The following is a 21,608-nucleotide window of genomic DNA, read 5'->3' as shown; positions in this document are numbered from 1 at the left end:
CGGTCCATTTTTGCGGTTCCACTTTCTGTAACTTATTATTGACAAACCTTCGTATCTTGCCTAACTTGTTGGCAAAACAGTAATTGCGTTTTTTTTTGGTGCTGTATATATTTGATTACTCTATCTATTTATATGTGTACATTTATTTGTTCCTCTCTTCCTCTACTATTTTTTAGTCCAATATATATATATATAGTTACATATCATATATATGTATATATATATATATATATATATATATATATATATACATATATATACACATAGCGTATTATATTAGGTGAGTGCAAAAAAGTTTTGCTGGATTTCGTGATAAAAAAATGGACCAAGTAATTTTATTAAAAACGATTTGTTGTGTAGATATATATAATGAAAGCTAAAAGTATGACCTTTTCAACGGTATGACATATCTTTATATTTGCTGCCATAAAAGTGGATCGGAGTCACGCGACATTTTTGAGAAACCCATCAAAAAAGTTTTGCACTCACTCAGTATATTGTCATATAATCGGCCTTTCTTGTTAACTTATTTCTCTTCTGGTAAAATAATCATTGTGTTTTGACTTTTTTACATCACTAACGCTCGAACAAGCGCCTGTTCTTACGCCCCTGATAGAACCACGCGGCGTCGCGCGCCTCGCGGGGGTGGCAACCCGTTAATTGACTAATTAATATTAAATCGTGATTAGCTCCCGTTAACCCCGCTGGGCGTTCGTTTCGAGCCGCTCACTGGTTGGTCCGAATTCCCGTGGTTTATTCCGCGTCGAGACGACGAGAGATAAAGATCTGTAGTTTCCAAGATCAAAATCCGGATTAAAGGCTCAAAATGTGAGACGGTTTGTCAAGTTAAAATTTATAGAATAAACAAAGATTTTTGCGTATAATTATGAAGCATCTTTTTGCATCCAGATAACGTAGAAGTAATTTTTTTGAAGTCAACACACGTTTTATACTTCTTATCAGAATTTTCACGCAGCGTAAAAAAAAAAAAAACATTTTTAATTATATGTGTGCAAGAAATACATATTTTTATTGTTCGTATTTATAAATTTAATCATTCGATGAGACCAAGTTGAATTCTATCATCGCAATATTAAAGTTCGGTTTCTGCTGATGATATAAAAAATTTATTTAATCGAGTAGATAGATTTATCACTTCAAATCGTTATACTTTTAGAATGTTCTTCGAGAGGGAGATTTCTCTCTGAATTTGTGATCGTGAGCTCTCTCTCTTTTTCTCTCTCTCTTTTTCTCTCTCTCTTTCTCTCTTTCTTTCTTTCTCTCTCTTTTTCTCTCTTTTACCAGAAAAAAGTGGTGCCTCAAATATACGAGAAACATCAAAAACTCGCACAGATCTCGTAAAGAGGAATATTACATTTACTCCACTAACGCCGACCGACTTTCAACTTCGATATCACACTTGTTGCTCTATTTGCTGCTTCGTCTGCAAAGAAGATTACTGACATGCGCGCGCTATACAGTATCTCCCGAAAACACGAGATGTTTCCTTTTGAAAGCTTCTTTAACACATTTTGTCAGGACTGTTTCTTGAAGAAACTTCAGAAAAGAGAGAGAGAGGGAGAAAGAGAGAAATACATTCATTTTCTTTTTGTATCTTCTGCATTTAAGGAACACATCTTTATGATTTCTTTTATATATTGTGGAATTCTGTCGAAATTTATATAGGATTGAATAAAAACCATTTTTATTTATTTTTCATTTTTTTCTACTTTCGAGTGTTAATTTAATATTAAAAAATTACAGTTTTGTCTTTCGTAAAATTGAAAGCTCCGACAGTGTGTGATTAAAACAATTAAACAGTTAAGGTTGTAACAAGAAAATGGATTCCGAGGTCTTCACACGAGTTTTGGCCAACCAGAAAATAGCGCATTTTTCTCTAGATAGTCAATCTTTGATTATTATATATCCTGTTTCCCTTTATCAACTCTGACGCTTCTTAAGTGGATTAAAACAGTCGGCAAATTTGTTGTAGCGCATGCATCTTAGTTAGACCATCTCTGGCACACTCTAACCGACAAGTAAGAACATACATATATATTTCGACATATCTAATTGACGTTTCCTTATCATCATTAATTATCCTACAGTATTTCCCGCGTTATGTTAACGCCTTTAACTCACTTAACTCAATCTTCTCTCTGTCGAATATATCAAAGAGCCGTTCTTCTTTCTCAGGAAGCGATATAGCTGTTGCAAAAAAGCGCACCATCGGGTTGTTCATATTTTTGTTTAAATTTCGTGTTAACTGTTGTAACAGTGGAAATGAGACAAACTAAAACTAAAAAAGCAGAGTTATTGGCGCGGAAATATTGGTTGTGTCAGTACACACATTTTGGATACGTATTTTTTATATCGTAAAAGCAATTTAGTTAAATCCCGTAACTGCCTAAAGCAAACTTTTAATGAAATTTGAATTAAATCGGGGACAGCTATAAATGTGAGTGTAAGAGAGAGAGAGAGAGAGAGCATGTATGCGTGTGTGTAAAAGAATAAAAACACAATTTTAAATAAATAAGCGGATAAATGGGGGAGATAATTTTCATAACAATGAGACATGATAAAGCTGTTTTCGTAGTAAAAATAACTCTGCGCAATCTGTTATTTCTGATTATACATATATTTAGCGGAAAAATATAAGCTATATATATATATATATATATATATATATATGTACATATATATGTATATATATATAGCTTTACGACCAGCAAAGCTATTCGCATTCCGTACATTGTTACATCCCATTTTTGCATCTTTTCTCTTACTTTCCTCTCTTTCTCACTCTCCTTTCTTCCTTGATGATATCACACACGTTTCCAACTTTCTTTCCCTTTCGCCGAGCATAAATATTACATATCTACATCTAGACGACGCGTACACTTTGCTAATTTATATGTATATAAAAAAAAGTAGATGTGTGTTTTACTAGCTTTTGGAGGCGCGTAGGCGTATTTTCGCCGTGTGAGAACAACGAGACCACATGAATCTCATCCCGTTTCCGAAAATCCAATTTTCACTTATGCTCGATCGGAAAAGCGCCTTTATCGATGAGCGTCGTCTATTTCTTTTTTCTTTTTTGTTTTTTTTAAGCGCGCGTATCACAAAATTATTATCACATTTCAATAAATCCTCCGAACATTTTTACAAAATTTCTATATTTTTTTATTAAATATTAAACATCAAGTGTGTTTTATTTTACATCGCATAAAATTTACTTGTTACGTATTGTATCTCAAAATGTAGCGCGCATTTATCGCGTTCAAAGAGAGAAATAAAATCCCCGCGAAGCGGAGCTGGTCCGTGTTCTTGTTCGCGTGATGAAAAGTATGTATAATCGGTTGCTTTGTAATAAAAATTTCTAGAACGGTGGAATTGCGGCAGAAAGAACAGCGAGATACATAAATGATGCTCTACAATCACGATGTGTTGTGAGAGAGGGAAGATGAATCCGCGCCCATCGGTAAACGCGTTCTGCCAACGCTCCACGAGCATATCGTTACCAATCCACAGCACGGAGAAAGAAAACTCTTCCAAGTTGTTGACTGAGTGATGTACCGCGTTATAAAGAGGACGGCGGGACTGTTTCTCCGACACGAAAAACAATCTTATTACTCGCGACACGCGGCCGCAAGTTTTCTCTTCCGCGGTCTCGTATTACTTGACGACGCGAGTTTCCCACACTCGCGTCGTGTCCTCTTCGATGACCAATAGTAATATCGGATACGGACGACGTATATATCAGAGGACGCAACATACGCGTATGTTGTTACGCGTCTTGCCTTTGAAAAAAAAAGAGTGATCTCTACGCGTTACATCGTGACGCGATCTCGTCAATCTTGTTAATCGTAAATAGGTTTACGCGCAGGAACGAGAGTGATAGAGCAATTTAGTCGAACACGGGGGGTGTAACATATTACTCTAAAATAGATGTCGCAATCGGGTTTTTTTTATACGTGTCGGTATAACACACGATATGATATGCGCTTATACTCCTTTGTTATATTTTTTCCTTCTTCCGTGCAGCGGCACGGAACACAAGAGAGACAAAGAGAGAGCTAAGAATATTCTCGTTAAATGTGATAATAGAATGGATATCTATCCTCTCCGAACGAAAAAACGTTGTATAAGCAATAGAAAAAAAAACAAAAAAAAATCCGAAAACAGCGAACCGAGGATTGAAGCGTAATTTGAGCGAATATTGCGCTCCTCACACGCTTATCTCTCGCCAATCCCGACACATTTCTTCATTCGAAAGAAAAAAAATTAAAGAAAAGAATCAGTAAAAAAAAAAAACAAAAGATTCTTCATTCGCCGAAAAGGTACGTCCGAGGAGGAATCGAGGAGGCTGTATAAATCTTCATCTCTCTCGTATGATTTTTCGTGATGTACCCGGAAATAAATAAACGAAAGTATGTGTGCGCGCGCGCACACACACACAAAACGTACACATATACAATGAACACACACACACACACATCCGCATCTTTTCTTCTTTCCTTCGATTTTCATCCCCTTTTCAACCGCTTTCTCCGTGCGATCACATCCCACCCTTTCCAAGAACCACCTCGACCATCATCATCAACAAATCGTGTAACAAATTGATTCGACACAACCCGAGTGCCTTAAATCCGATCTCTCTACCCGTCTTGTTCTCCATATGTAACGAACGAAAAGCAAAATGAAAAGAAAGAAACGGAAGAGAAAGCCCTGGAACGCCCGCGATTTAGACGCATAATTAATTTCTATAGGCAGTAGAATTGAGTGTCGATTGCTAGAGAGAACGCAAGAACGCAAAAGACTCCGACGAAATCTGTGGACCGTTCCGAGGGACCCGTTTGATACGTGCAGCACAGCGAAAAAAATCAGGTAAGACTACTTTCTCAATTTTTNNTTNCCCCCCCCCCCCCCGTTCCTATCCATTCGGTTTTCTTTTTCACTTCGATATTGCCCTTGTAGATCTCTTTTTGTACCTTCTAGACACGTCGAGCTGGTGTTTTTCAATCGGAATTTCCACCACGAAGAGGGCGGAGAAAAAGCCCTCTTGAAAACTTCCACCTCTTGAAAATTCGAGATCAAATGTTTTACAATTGATCTTTCGAAAGTATAAAAATTTCAGATGTTTTTGTTTTTGCGAAAAAGAAACTTTAAAACAAAAAAAAAAAAAAGAGAAGAACGCGCTACCTTTGGTTTACGTTGCCCCGATATAAAGCGAAACCGAACGACAAATCGCTCACATCCGAATACAGATTGTCTCGGCAAAGAGTTTCCGAGAGCAGGGAGAATAGTTTGAAAAACACTGGTGTTCAGACATTACGAAACTAATGTGTTTCAAGTTTTGATAGCATCGCATCCGTCGCACGCTGAAGGCAGCGTCGCTTCTTGCGACACATTTTATAAATATACATATATATACAACGTATACATACAAATGTATTGAAAATATCAAGTGTAGAGCTTGTTAGAGTATTCAGCGATACAAACTTTCTCTGAAAAGATTTCCAACGCAATTTAATTATTCGTACAATTGTGCGCAACAAATGTCTCACGAAACATATCCAACATTTTTTATGCAACAATAATAACAACAATCGAGATTATTCACGCGCGATTGTATCGCACAATATACGAGATATATCGTTGATCAACGGTAGTGGGGATCTTCAGTGTTTAGTAATTTAAAAATACGTTATAGATGAATGACAACGTTAATAATAAAAAAAAAAACAATATTAAATAATCCTATTGAACGCAATATATATATATATATTATAAAGCTAAAGAGAACAAAAGAAGAGATTAACGTGCGAATATTTAAATCACATTTTTTTTTTTTTTTTCAAAGACACGTAGAGACGGATGCGATGCACGCGGGCATCTGTATAGCGAGCATATTGGTGTGTGCCGGATACCGAATAACACAAATACCGTTTCCAGTGTACCTTACTTCCCGCTGTTAATAAGAAGAAAAAACGTAATATATATCACGTATTGTATAGTAAATGTCGTTCGCGTAGTTACTAGCAATATATAGAGTCATCGATGGTGGTAGGCGTAGTTCTGTGCATAATTGCGACTTTTTTTGGAGTAATCTGACAGAGTCGGGCTCGAGAGAGATCGGAAAGCGAGAAGCTAATGATGTTATTACCGCGTCAAGATTTCCGCGCACGCGGGAAGAACCCGTTTGCCAAAGAAATATTTCCTTTGTGATAAAATAAAATTACGCAGAGATCTCAATCGAGAAACGCGGAGGAGAGATACGTGTTTCAATTTCTCCTGTCACGTGACGAATCTTCGACTCTTTTTCGAATCCGATTCTGAGCATTACAGTATTGATGACTGATAGTTAAACGTGGAAACGATCGCGTTCCGATCGCGGCTTTGTGGAAAGAGGAGAGAAGACGCGTGGTCGAGTGTCACTTTCGAAGAACATTCAAAAAAACGCGACGGAGAGTTTCAACATCTCGAACTACGATATGTCAAAACAGCTCTCTGAGTTGTACGGGGTTAATAAATGAAGAGTATGAAATTTAAAATCGGAATGAGATACGTACGTTTATATTTTTTGTATATCATTTGTCATATCTTTACGGGAGATCGTTGGGAGGGGTGCTCGATAGTTTCTTTTTGTATAATCGAGATATCTATATATACGCGCGACAATCTCGATGGAAACGTATCGTTTCCACGGCGATATAATCTATTATATATATATATATATATAAAACTAGTGTCGGAGCTACTCGTTGTTGGGAAAAAAAATTGCCTGTATTGAAGCTTACAACGAGGACGCACCGTGCATGTGTAACGATTTGTACATAACTAACATATTTTCCGAGCGGCTGTCTTGCGTACGCGATAGATCTTCAATGAACGATAAAAGTGGATCGACGCCATATTGTGTTCTCTTTTCGTAATATCGATATTTTTTAATTTAATTTATTTTCAAACAAAAGAGAATTGAGAAACAGTCAATCAAGTCTGAGACTTTTTTCAGATGTTTTATTTATAATTTATTTTTTAGGTGTTACTCATGTGTTCTTTGTCACACGATGTCTAATTATTTTCAAGTATTTTATTAAATGAGCATTTTTGAGTTTTTTTTGTTTGTTATAAGTAATGTTTTTTTTTTTTTTTTAGTACATTCTTAAGTCTGTTTTTATTTTCAATGTGATTCTTTGATGTGATTCTTCTTCTTAATGTATAGTTTTATAGAATTATAAATTAGAATTATAATTTATAGAATTCTAATTGGAATAAAATTTTCTAATTAGAATAAATTTGCAATGTGCCATACCAAATCATTGATATATTCTATGGCGATGCGGGACAATCGCGTCGTAAGAGGCAATGAGGCCTTACGTAATCGCATGTGTGATTTCAAACAAATATATCATTAAATATCTGTATAATGGTTCATCGTTATTGCCGTCATCCAACACCACTGTCACCATATCATCTTCATCATCATCATGACCATTATCATCATTTATTGTACCAACAAAAAAAACGATTGTTATAAAACAAAACAAAAAAAAAAAAAAAAAAAGAAACAATTTTGAAATCTCGTGTGAAAAACATGGTTCATCGTTATTGCCGTCATCCAACACCACTGTCACCATATCATCTTCATCATCATCATGACCATTATCATCATTTATTGTACCAACAAAAAAAACGATTGTTATAAAACAAAACAAAAAAAAAAAAAAAAAAGAAGACAATTTTGAAATCTCGTGTGAAAAACGTGGTGCACTCACATATCGATCTTTTACTACATGGGTGATAAAGATACATTGGGCATTAATTTAATTTCACACAAACTCGCTCTTCTGAAAAAAAAAAACAAAAAAAAAAAAATATAATCGTATTCTCTCATTGTGACATATATAATATATACACTCCTCTGTATATATAAAAGGCATATAAGTATTTTTTATCCTTTCTCGTTACGCAATTACTACTCGATCGCGTGAAATCGTGTCTTTTTCCGCTTTGACGTATAAATAAAAAAGAGTACAAAAGTCAAAGACGCGCGACGTCACGAAGCAACGACACTACTCTCTCGGTTAAACACAAATAGTCGGACGAGACACCGCGGTTGAACAAATTTATGAGCGAAACTTTCATTGTTGTCTACACATCACCCTATAAGAACGATGCGCGAATCGAGAGGCATTTCGAAGGATATGGTACGGTGTATAAATTTACTTCGGCAAAATAAGACGCAAAAATAAAAAAAAAAAAACATAACCGACAAAGACGTATTGTCGCGACGCGATAACAAAGAAAACGGAGGAAGGAGCGTAAAAAACAAAAAAAACAAAAAAAAAAAAATGATCGTGCATCGTGCAACTACAAGAGCGTGCACCACCATGACTGCTCTTTTACTTTTTAAATGACTTTTTTGAAATGGGACCCACGCGTTTTTCATAGCGCTTTTTAAAGGCCAAGCACAGCTAACGTGCACGGCGTCTTGTTCTTCCAATACGTATATATTATATATATACATTACACACGTACATATATACTCTCATACACGACATTGACACATATAATATACATTTGCATATACGCAATTATATTTATAAAAATAAAGATATATATTAAAATTATATACATAATATATATATAGATATATATATTATAAAAAATATTGATCTATACATATATATACTTTTGTGCGTATATAACGGTTATATGATTATAATAAAGCCGAAAAATAGAGTCGAGCGTGCGCTAGAATGTAGAATGTAGATATTATTAAAAAAAAAAGTTGTTTCGATCACTCTTTTCATGCAAAGAAAGTGTTAAACGAGATTTATTTTTACGCGACGCTTTGCCAACAAACAATACGACATTGTGCTAAATTTCATAAATTTCTTTCGACGAGATATAGTATGTAATAAGAATATATTCTATATGCACTAATGGATTATAATAAGACAAATCAAAGATATTTGACAAAAATTATGATATATAACATTCAATATTTAAATGATTTAAAAAAAATTGTTCAGTGTTTTCAAAGTGAGTTATTGGCATATCATGCGTTTCATGAAAAACTTAGGTCGTTGTCTCGGAATAATTTGTCAATTCATATACTTTTACATTAGCGATTTACTGAATATAAAAAAAAAAAAAAAGATGTGTCTTATATAATAATATATAAATGAAAGTAAGTATCGATTGACAATATAAAATATATTGCGATAATTAATTTACTTGAACATGAAGTTCGTGCGAATAGAAAAATTGTTTAGACGAAAAAAAAAACAACACATATATACACACACACACACACACTCATACGCAAACATAATGAAATATTTACGATTTATAATTAGAATTTTATATAACGATTAGATATCGCGATACACAAACACAGATCTTTGAAAAGAAATCAATTTTTATAATTGAGATAAAAAGTGGTCAACGCATGTCGCAAATTACGTGATTGACGAAGCGTCGCGCTTGGTGAGAATTTTAATAATGCTCATAATACACGATACAATTATGATTTCAATATAATTGATTAAACGTATTTTTGTGATGCTTAAGTTTGCAAAAATATTGTATTTTTAGATGATTTTTTTCGCGATAAAATGTTTGTTGTAAATCATAACATAATTCGATTCGGGATATGAATTTTGGAATATAATAACAACAATATATATAAATCGTCGAAAGTCTCTTATGTGGTAAATTGTATGACGAAATATTTGTTTTTGTAGTTTTTAATAATAAATTTTTTATCTCACAAATTTGAAATATATATTAAAAAAACACATGCGTACATGGATATAATCTCTATATTATATAATCTACAATTATACATTTTTTTTTTATCTACGAATATGTTTCGACCGAATAGGTAGATCGAGATTTTATTTTTGAATCTGAAGAGAGTTAAAAATATACGTTTTTTTTTTTTTTTTTTTTTGATCGTAGAAATCACAGATTTAAAATATATACACGTAAAACAATCAATACTTTACTGTACAAGTGTGACGTTTATCGAACGACGAATCAAAAAACGCGGTCTTCCAAAGAAGAAAAAAAAAAGAAAATTACTTAAGCAATTTTAAATAATACACTACGTTGATCTATCGCATTGCCTTAACTTCTACACTGTTGACTTTTTTCTACGCGACGAGCATTAAAAAAGTAGGAAAATAGTATTCTTTTTTTTTTTCACATCATTCAACACACACAACTTGTAAATACTCTTTTTTCTCTTTTAAGCACATGAAACAAAATGTAAATACTTTACTCTCTCGAGTCATTAATTTAATTTAGTGACAAGTTATAAAAATCGGTGAGAAGCACTTAGTGAGTTCGTTCATTTGATAAAAGGCATCAATCGAAACATGATACACACACACACACAAACACGCGCGCGCGCGTTGCAGCCGAATCACCGGTAAGATCGGCTTTCGATCCGCCGCCCGTTGCTGTGTCATTTTTATCCTCTTCCACTCCAAGTTTGTCGACAGTTGACATCGATTGACTATATTTGCACGAACACGATACGGTTTAAAAAAACATAGTACATATACTTAAGAGAAAAAAAATTATGGTACAGTATCAGCAATATAATATACGAAACATATATATCTATCAATCACGAAATTGAAACGAAAACACATCGAGTCGGGGTCGATCAACTCTCACACACATATCGTAATATTCGTGACAGCGTGATGACAGATGATGATATTGGGGCGAATTCCCGTTTCGCTTCGAAAAATTCTCTCGTCACTAGAACGTGTCGATTGTAGAGGAAGGGTTTTTCTCGAGGCATTCTTTTTTTTTTTTAAATAAAAAAACAATTAACAATAAAAGAGAAAACAAAGAATGCTCATTCGACAGGGATTTCGAAGAATCGGATTCGCCTCCAACGCTTAGTTTACGTAGCTCTTATTAGTAGCAATATATCCCACGTGATAACCGAAGAGAGATCATCTCTAAATATTATTAGCTCTCTGTAAAACATGTACTCTTTGTTGTCGATTGAACAACTCGCAGTATATTCTTCCATCAGATATGTATTACTGATTATTATTAGTATTATTAGTATTATTATTATTATTATGTATATGTATTATCGTTCGACGATCGTCGCGAGTGTGTCGATATGCGTGATCGGTGTGCGTGCGTGGGTGGGTTCCCGCGATATTTGATTTGAGGGAAAAAATTGTAATAGTAGAAAATATACATATAGAAAAAAATTTATACAGAATTGCGCGATATTCTGCGACTTGGTATCTCGTGGTATCGAACGTCGCGACGATCACACGTGTATGGTAGTCACTTGAATGAAGTCAGTTGATTTGTCCGAGAGAGAACAGACACGAATTACATATTATTGATTATCTGTAGTGAGTTAATTGTGCAGAACACGAAGTTTGACACCTGTGTATTTCCCGCATATTCTTTCGGAGAAGCTTCGATGTAGCATTGATAAGTATAATTTCGCTCATTTTGTCCACTGACAATGATTTGATCGCTTTGTAATTTTGTAGAAAATGATGGAGAAGTCCACACTGGACACGTATCGTACACTCGCACATGGCACTAATTACTTTTATTTTACGTGCTACTTCACTTGCGTTCGAGTTACAAAAAAAATGTCTTGTCGAATTGATAAATTGATAGAAGAATTATAACAGAGATAAGATGAGATCATTGTCAGTAGAAGAACCCGAACTCTTTCCGCAACACACACGCACACACACACACACACGCACATACACACACTTATACACGGCTAGAATAGTTAGTTAGCTAGACAGCCGATTAGCAAAAAAATCGTAGCAATCACGTAAATAATTTGGTTATCCGTATATATTAGCTGAGTAAGCGCAAAAGACAAGTAATAAGAAAACTCTAGAGTTAAGCAATTTGTAGGATAATGCGAGAAGCGAACATCGTGCAAGAGAGAGAGAGAAAGAGAGCGAAAGAGAAAATTGTGAAAGAAAATAATTATCAACGTATTTACTTACACGCATACACACACACACACACACACACATACACACACTACTGCAGGTAAACACTGGTTACTGTACCTGTTGTTGTTGAAAATCATTAAAAATACTCTTATTCCATGCTAATCGCTTAATAAACTTTGTTCCCCCCTCCTTTCCCCTTAATGACGATCCGTATCTACACAAGTGATTGTCTTTAATAATTGAAATTGAACGTAAATACGTCAATCGACGCCACGAATCACGAAATAAGGGCGAATATAACGAGAAACCATTTTGACTGATGAGCGATCTCTCTCGAAAAAGATTATTTCTTAATTAACGAGTTTATAAACTTAATAATGACAAATACCAAACAAAGTTCGATAAAGCTTGTTTGAGTTGATAATTTATAAGCTGATTAACAGTGTGTGACTAACTATTCGTAACAAATGTCGTGAATCTTGGTTTTTAAAAATTGTTAAAAAAAAAAAAATAAATATAGAGAGAGAGATTGTGAGATGAATGAGTATTTTTATAATCCTTCGCGTTGATTTCGTGACTCAAACGTAATGTAGTATTCTATTTTTGGTAGATATATATAAGTAGATACATATATATATATATAACATATATATATATAATACATAATGTGATTTATATACTTAATTTCCACCTAAATATTTGTTTTTTCAAAATACTTTCTGTTTACAGTGTATCCCTTAAATATCCTTGTAAAACAATCGTAACATAACGTGAATACTGTTTATGTAGAATGTTCACGTAAAAAAGTAAAATCTTGTATTCTTGACAATGAATTTCCATAAACTCTTTTTTAGGACGAAACTTTCTCAGGACGAAGACTGATTGATTATTCAAAAAAAAAAAAAAAAAAAAACGAATCTTGATAATATAAAGCGTGATATTTCATCATTACTTGCGCGTGAAATTCGCGACTAAGCAACACGTGGATCGAACAATTCGCCACCACGTGCCGCGCGTATGTACATACATATAAATACCAGTATCTTGTTGTATAGTAGCTAATTTTCCCTACTATATATTGGTATTTTCTTACGTATATATATATATATACTTTTCCTCTTCTCTCGCCGTATATAGTCACACCTGTGCCCTTCGATTACATTACGATAATTTATTCGACGAGCATGTACCTACGTTGGCGTAATTAATTTTTCTCACCTAAACTTTCGACGAATATACAAAGTAGATATGTATATTTATATACGTAGGTGGTGTGATAGTTTAATCAAATAAAAAGTAGAGCATCATATTATCGCTCGGAAGCAACGAGGAACGCGAGAGGTGAGTGCGAGAGATCGTGAGGAGATAAGTTGTTACATTTTATTTATTTTTTTTTTTTATTTTAATAAAATAAATTTCTCACAAGTTTTTTCCTCGTTTAGTTTTCGTTGCTCGTCGAAAAACTGACGGAACGTAAATTGTATATCGGCGCGTTATTATACTTGGCAGCAGTTATTTCGTCGCACATTACATCGATCTACCTTTCAAAGGTTATCAATAAAGCTGAGTGACCGAGAATTTCATTCGTCACGAGTCGCGCATAATTATTCATGACTGTCTTTGACGCAAGTAATTTCCATCAGTGTCACAAGTTCGAATAATTATTATCACTAGTTAATTCGCTTTCAAGCGAATCGCGTTCTCGAAAAACGCGATATATATATATATATATTATTTACGCGATAAAACCAGGTTAAATGTAGTAATAATAAATCGTGGTTTAAGTTCGGTTTGATCTGCAATTAAGCCGGACGTCTCTTGTCTTTAGCTGGTATCTTATATATATACTGCGTATATCGATTTTTTCGTGTATCGACATCGCACGTCTATTACATCAAGTGAGAATAAATCGATGATTGCCGACAATTTGAAATTCCGATAGTAGACACATATCGAAATATTCGCCGAAGTTTTCGCGGTGCGCGACGTACCTACAACTTGTTCGACTAATAAAATTGCGACGGTTTATATGACTGCAAGTCGAAGGCAAGGAGAATTAAATTAATTAGTGAGAGAGGCTGAATATAAAGAAGCTTACACTACTTTTACAACGAATTATCTCGATCGAGATCTCGATTATACTAATCACGCATGTTATGTGACCTATATGATATAAAGAGAAAAATCTAATTGGAGTTTTCCCTGTGCCGAAGCACACAAGAGACGAGAAAATCAGTAGATCGATAGATGATTGCTAGATAATTAGTTATATCTTAAGTTAAAAAAAAAAAAGACGTAGCGTTAGTGTGTTTTGAGAAGATTCTATGAGGAGTAACGTAAAAGAAAATAAAATACGTTTAAATATTTAACAATTCACTCGAAACTTTTTGTTTTCCGTTTTGTTTTTTGACGACAGAAAATCGTGTAACAGTTTGACGTTTTTATTTCGTACACGTCCGATCTCGAATTTCTTTTCTCAATTACAAAAAAAAAAAACAAAAAAAAAACAAATATTCAAGACACCTGTGATATAACGCAAAATATTAATAATATATATTCGCAGTAACGTATACGTATTATTATTAATATATTCGGATCTCTTCACTTTGTACCGGTCAGACATTTTTATAGTGAATCGACGAAATGAGAATTTTTGTTCACGCAGACACTGCATTTTTTATTATTTAACACACACACACACACATACACACACAGACAACAAAGCAGTGTGATGCGCTCGAACGGAGAACTTAATTGCATTGTATCGAGGAAAACCGGCGTATTTGTGGTTTGTTAAAAACGCGAGGACACGATTTCTAAATCTAGACATTATTTTGTGTAACACATCTCGTGCACTCTTTCACGTGCATTGTGTTAACAAATGCTAGGGAAGCTATAGATGAATGCTCTTTATACATTTACATCGCAAGTACAAATTGTATGCATATATATATATATATAGAGTATATATATATACACATATGTTTCATATATTCTCAAACATAGTTCTTGAACAATATTTTAGATTAGAATATTAAAGTATCCGCGAATTTACCGGTAACGCAACATATACACATGTTGTTGTCACGAGCGATTGTCCTAAGTAGGGAAATTGCCAAGCTTGCTGACGTTAAAAACGATGGAAAGTGCCGTAACTGTAATTATCTAGAGTGTAATGTATTAGTAAGTAGTTTGCTTGTGCGCGTGGTTGTTTCCATTGTCACGTCGACTATCATCTGTGTATCGTTCAGCGGGAGTGATTTCTGACGAATAACGGGAAAGAAAAAGGTGTTTGCTTTGGATCAATTTCGCCATTTCCGATTAAGTTAATTGTTCCATTGGAATTGGCCGATCGCATTAGAGTCGCTTAGCAGAAATTGAGCAATGACGGTTGATCGGTCGATTAGCTTCGGAGAGAATCGATCTTGGAAAAATTTATATTTAACGTGATGATGAGTTTCGATCCGATAGTCGACGTGTCAACTGTATAGATCACGATCATATCGAACCCTGCGAGGTCTTGGGGCTCTAAAAAGCTTTACTTGAATATATGATAGTAAATTTCTAAGCGAGATACCGCCAGCGAGAGAGAGAGAGAGAAGATAGAGATCGATACTTTAGCAAGTTTTTTGTAGTCAGCTGGATAATAAAGGGACATTTTTTTTTTTTTCAAAATCGTAATAGTGCGAAGAGACTGTAAATCGCAAAACAGACATCAACCTTTCAAAAGGACAGCGTTCGGCGGCGATGGAAGAGGAGAGCGACGAAGAGCAAAACTTTATCTTTGTCAGCTTTGGAAGTGGTCACAATAGCAACAACGAATCACATCAGTTATTCCTTCATCGAGGGAGCTTGATATTATAATACATAGTGACTTTATTATTAATGAAATTTATATTATTACATATTATTGTGTACATATATATATGTGTATATATACATATATTTTAATTAATACGCAAATATCGTGCGGAGAGAAAATCCTTCTGTGTCCTCCCCCCCGCCCCGCAATCCTTCATACGCGTGTTTAAATTTCCAAAACAAAAGAGATGTTGTGTGAAATATTGCTTTTATTTTTGTTGAGTTTCGAAATTAATAATTTTTCCCCGATTATTGAATTTTTGTTGACAAAAATGGATCGATAACAAAAAATGATGTAAAAGAAAGGAAAAATGATAATAATTTTATTTTTGATTCTGTGACACAAACTTCTTCGATATTTCATCACGTCGACGTGAGAGGCGGATTTCGCAGAGGCTGCTGCGTGTATTCGGAATACGCAAACTGAAAAGGACGACAAGCTCCTCGGAAGGCGTATATTCCATTAGGTTTGTACAATTCGAGCTGTCCGCTGTTGATATGCCGTAGAACGAACGGGACGTGGCAGGAGGCGAGAGAGATGCAGGAGAGAACGATGCGGCGGAAAGAGGGGAGATCAATATTGCGACCCCCCAGGGGCACATGTTACGTACGCCCGTGTCAACTAAAGTGCAGCTACCACCCCTGGAGTCGTACGAAAAGCTGTTCCAGAAATTCCGTAACCTTTTCGTCTTTTCCGCCCTTTGTCGTGTCCTTTGAAGAAACAAAAAAAAAATCAAGCAATTTCACATCTTCAAATTGTTCACGCTACTTTTCACTTTGGTAGTATTTGTCTTTGTTTTTGTACGAAAACGAAATTACACGCAAATTGAAAACTATCGCCGCGAGAGTAAATGAATTTTTATTCATGGTTTTAGTTGCAAGAGGCGTTCTCTGTATAAAGTCTTTCGATACATATATATATGTTTACACGCATTTTATTCCTTCAATTTAAAAATGGCTCGATACTCGAGCTGGAACATGTGTTATACTTCAACAGGAGACGCCGTTGAGAGACAGGAAACGCTTTGAATATCTCACTAGGCTGCATAAAATATATTTTCTGCAAAGTGACGCAAACGTTCGAACTTTTCTCGTTTGATACAGTCTCTTTCAACGATTGATGCGGTTACACAAGCGCGACCGAGCCATTAGATATATTAGCTCACGTTCTAAGTAGGTTCAAATGACGACATTTATTTTGTTTTCGAGATATCATATCGATATTTTGCGTAGTGATCTGTCCGCAATTTCACAACTCGAAATATTCAGAGAGTTTAGTTTTCGTGCAAATTATATGTGTGATGTACACATAACATACATCTGTTTTTATTTATAAAAAAAAAAAAAATAGAGTTTTCGTATAGTTTTTATGTAGAAAAAAAAAAAAAAAAACGTTAATGCGCCGAAACAGTAAAGATGCATTATGTTGATAGAAAAACATTAAATATTACGCCGATACATTTCTCTCATCTCACGAAGGAAATTCGAACGGCCTCGTAGTACGATAAGGATTCTAATAGCGATCGTAAAGACTCCCCCGAGAGGGAATTCCTTGCGCTATTATTTCACGTGTTACGTAAAAAAATATGAAAAAAGAAACATTATTTATACACGTGAAAATTTATCTACATGAAAGTTACGAGAAAAGGCAACAAATAGAATCTTTACAAGAGAGGAGACAAAAATACGCGCTGCAAGATTAACGAAGATCGAGCAAAATTATCATCGCGAGAGATGCAAATTAGATCAAGAAGAGAAAATCCCTTTCTCGAGTTCTTCTTTTTCCAAAGTTAATCGTCGCGTCGCGTGTAACACACGGTGGTTTGCTGTTGACGGTTGTTGAGGAAACACTTCCCTTCGTTTCCGAGAGGAAGAGACCGAGGGTCGGTGTATCCACATAAGTCCGAGAAGCTTGGCGAGGATTTCTTTATCATTTTACCGTCGCGGCGAAATATTCAATATAGCCTGCATTATGTAGCGGAGCGGATCCGGGTGTTTGAGTGGAGGAAGCGGAGAGAGAGAGAGAGAGAGAGTGAAAGAGAGGAGAAAGGTGAGCCGAGGCAAGAAAGAAAAGCGAAAAAGTTAAAGCGAGTAAAGTACGCCGCGGGGCCGGCTCTGCATGCCAACTAACCATCGAGAGATAGTAGACACCCGACTCTCTCTCTCTCTCTCTCTCTCTCTTGGCTAGACCACGTCAGTGATTCCAGGCGAGCACTTCGGCATTCTTCTGGTCTTTTACGAGGAAATAATAATAAAACACTCAAACGCGCAATCAAACGGCGAGACGGCGAGAAATAAATAAATTGTTTTTTTTTTTTTTTGTTGACAAAAGATATTACAGTCGTTTATGCAAATTGCCACGTCCGCTTCTCTCAATGTCATTTTTGCACGCCACGTCGACGCGCGCGGCGCGTCGATTTCATACAGATCGATAAGATCGAAAACAACTCTCGCGCTCTCTTTTCGCGCGATTGTATAATCTCGCGCGATCATCAATCACAACGGCTACTAGATTTTTACTGCGAATGCAGGATTTCGCGCGCGGATCGTTCTCGAATTATTCGCGAAATTTACTAATGAGAAAAATTGAAATAAAGAAAAACGCCTTTGATGTTTGTTTTTTTTTTTTTTTGTTTATCAATCTATGCCATCGAACGCTTGTGAGCTCCGCGTGTGAAGGGTCAGTTTATTTCTACGTAAAAAAAATAAAATTCAAGACGGAGTTATTTACTCGTCCGATCGCTACGGAAATAGAAAAAACGTTAGTTAAGTATCGGTTTAATAAAAATTTTACCCAACCACCTACGAAATTTGCCGCGTTAATACTTAAAGGACACACAGGAAAAAGGGATTCGGTCTCTCTCCCGTGAGAATTCCGAACTCGGGGAAGGTATCTCAGGAAATATATAGGTTTCGTGCAGACTATTCGACGAGAGAGCAGAGAGAGAGAGAGAGTGAGACGGGACGGGCTGATAGCGCAAGTTCGTCGGAAAATTGTGTCTACGTGTAGGCCATCCACGAGACATTTGATCTCTCTACGTGAGGCGTAGAATAAAGAGAAGTCGAAATTGAAGTAGAAAGAAAAACGCAGTTTTTTTTTTTTTGCGAATAAATAATATCTCCCCCCACCGTTTTTACACATTTCCGATTAAATCTCCTTTGCACAAATCCTGTTGAAGCGATTGTCCTTGTCTCTCTCTCTCTAATGAAAGAGCGAGCGCACACAAAAAGGTAAGTGAATACTTCGTTAATTTTCATCACACGTGAGTGTACCAGCGTGTGTGTTAAATATTTTTATATTTTTATATCATTGTTATATAATAAACACAAATATAAAGTAATCTGACTCACCGACCAAGTTCTCCTAAGATGTTCGAGAGAGAACATTTTCGATTTGCGATGGCAGGCACATTTTTTCGGGAATTTCTCAAGAAATTTCATCTCGCGTTTCTACAAACAAAAAACAAAAAAACAAAAAAAATGCAAATAAAAAATCAGGAAAGAGAAACAGAGAATATTGTTAAATTTTTACATTTCTTACTTATTTGTTAAAATTGCTCGTTATAAAATTGTTTTTCTAACGCCCAAAAACGGAATAACGTTTATGAATTTTTATCAATATATCGTATTCTCTCCCCTGGCTCTTTGTGACATAACGTGATGAAAGAGGAAACGTGATCCTTTGCTTACCCAGGGCGAGCTCTCGATGACAAGAATGACGATGCCCGCGATTACGTGTAAGGGTGAAAATGAAATTTCGATAAAACTGATACGTTGTGTGAACGCTGACACGTAAGGCAGAATACGTGCCTCGTCAAAAAGATTTATGCACGCCTCGTTTGTTAATCGTGTCTCTTCTGTTGAAGTTGTCGCGATATACACACGTATTGTGCACACACACACACATATACAATTTTAATCATGAATATTTATTATTACAGACTAAGATGCAACGAGACGTACAAAAGAAATCCAACTGATGATGTAAAGATATTTGTGTCCAAAGTGTCTGAATAAAAATAGAACTACATTAAATATAAAATAAATATATAAAATAAATATATTAAATATTAAATATAAATTAGAGTCTTGATATTGTGTTGTGTCTCTTTCCTCTCTCGCTTTCCTCCCTCTTTCTTTCTGTTTAATAGCCGCGTTCGATATATAGGTATTGCAAATCGATTATAACTGCACAAATTTTCAAGCTTAAAAGAGCGCCTCGACGCGATTTGCAATACCAAACGCGGTAAAAATGAGAAATAAGTATTTTTGAAAAATAATAAATTTTTTCAATTAAAATAATTCAATGTCAGGATATTCCGTCGATAGTGCGTAAAACAGTGTGTAACGAATGGTACGTATTCGCGCGTGTATACGCCGAGCACTTCGACGAAATTTATCGCCGAAGACTCGACAGGTCGAAGTGGCCTACGGAGGAGGTGGATAGGCGCTAAACGTCGATTTATAGGAAAACACGATAACCGCAAGTTTCCTCGCGAAAATATTAGCGAGATGAACCATCGAGACGTGAAAATGTCTGTTTCGTTTCACTAGCAGACCACAGCTGTTTTTTTTCTCTCTCGAAAATATTTTTCTTTTTGAGATACAGAAGATACCGGCTTGATAATACCCCAACTTGGATTTTTACGTAACCGCTCGCAGAAGGATCCGATGTCGGCGACAGAAGAGCAGCAAAAAAACGAGGAAAATAATTCAGGAACGCGTGGAGACGAAATGGACGTCGCGACGAGGAGTTATTTAAATATGTAGGAACAAACGCGACCTCTCGACCTCCCCTGAATACGACGGCCCAGGTTGGTCGCAATATTTTTCTGGTTTCTTTTCTTTTCCCAATGCTGCGATTCGTACACATTTGAATCCTGTTGAAGTAAAAACAGAATATATTGTAATATACAATATATATATATATATTTTTTTGTGTGTATATAATACGTAAGTATAAAAAACTGTACAACTTTATAAAATTTCAAAGATAAACGTCGTTACAACAGTGAAATTATTTGTCGGCAGTATTTTTGTCATTTTATGTTTCTAGACCGATCGAATTTTTTTTTTTTTTACCCGATCTTATTTTACAATCACATTAAACAAATATTTCGAGAGACTCGAACCGATAATTACCGTACGCGTTTTCGGGGAGTCGCCCAAAAAAGTACGTAAAACGTTGAATTCGTCAAAGAACAAAGAAAATCAGACACACGCGCACACATACACACACACACACGCACGCAGCGCTGGATATTATTTGAAACATAATTTTCCATCAAGATGACGACGTGCAAGTGCGGAAAAAACAGCGGCCGATGGATAAAAGAAAGTCGTTATCAAATTTTCTGCTCGCAAAGCGGCGCGCTGCGCTGTCGATGTGTGAGCGCTCTCCACACATGTGTTGTTTTTTGCTTTCTTTTCGCGCGTGAATAAATCGGTATAAACGTATACGCGCGTCATCGACCGATGTAGCACCTCAACACGAATACGTCGATGACAACGAGACTGTTGTTATTATACGCAACGGATGACAACGACACAGGTCAAGGGAAGAGTGTCCGTCGGCATCCGCGTGTTGTTGCTGGCACGAGGAGGAATCGGAACGAGAAAGAAAATCGCGGTGGTAGAGCGCGGCGGTGGTGGTGAGAACGTATAGAAGAGGAGGTGGTGGCGCGCCGCGGTTCCAGTGGTAGTGGCGAAAGTGATGTTAGCAACAGCGACGATTTCGGAAAATTAATGTCCCGTCTCAAGTCGAGAGAAGGGAGG

General features: G+C 35.7%; 1 long non-coding RNA gene across 1 annotated transcript; it reads right to left on the bottom strand.

Annotated features, from left to right (window-relative positions):
- Nucleotides 1-318: 318 nt before the first annotated feature.
- Nucleotides 319-21,427, bottom strand: LOC109853835. Its single transcript, XR_002250156.1, has 4 exons — nucleotides 20,976-21,427; nucleotides 19,524-20,713; nucleotides 19,185-19,283; nucleotides 319-2,299 (listed from the first exon to the last, which is right to left on the bottom strand). It is a non-coding gene; the product is annotated as an uncharacterized LOC109853835 (long non-coding RNA).
- Nucleotides 21,428-21,608: the final 181 nt, after the last annotated feature.

Source organism: Pseudomyrmex gracilis, unplaced genomic scaffold, assembly GCF_002006095.1.
Source record: "Pseudomyrmex gracilis isolate BER0280 unplaced genomic scaffold, ASM200609v1 scaffold_56, whole genome shotgun sequence".
Classification (NCBI taxonomy): domain Eukaryota; kingdom Metazoa; phylum Arthropoda; class Insecta; order Hymenoptera; family Formicidae; genus Pseudomyrmex; species Pseudomyrmex gracilis.
Note: the sequence above shows the minus strand (reverse complement) of the source record. Positions and strands in the feature narration are given on the sequence as shown.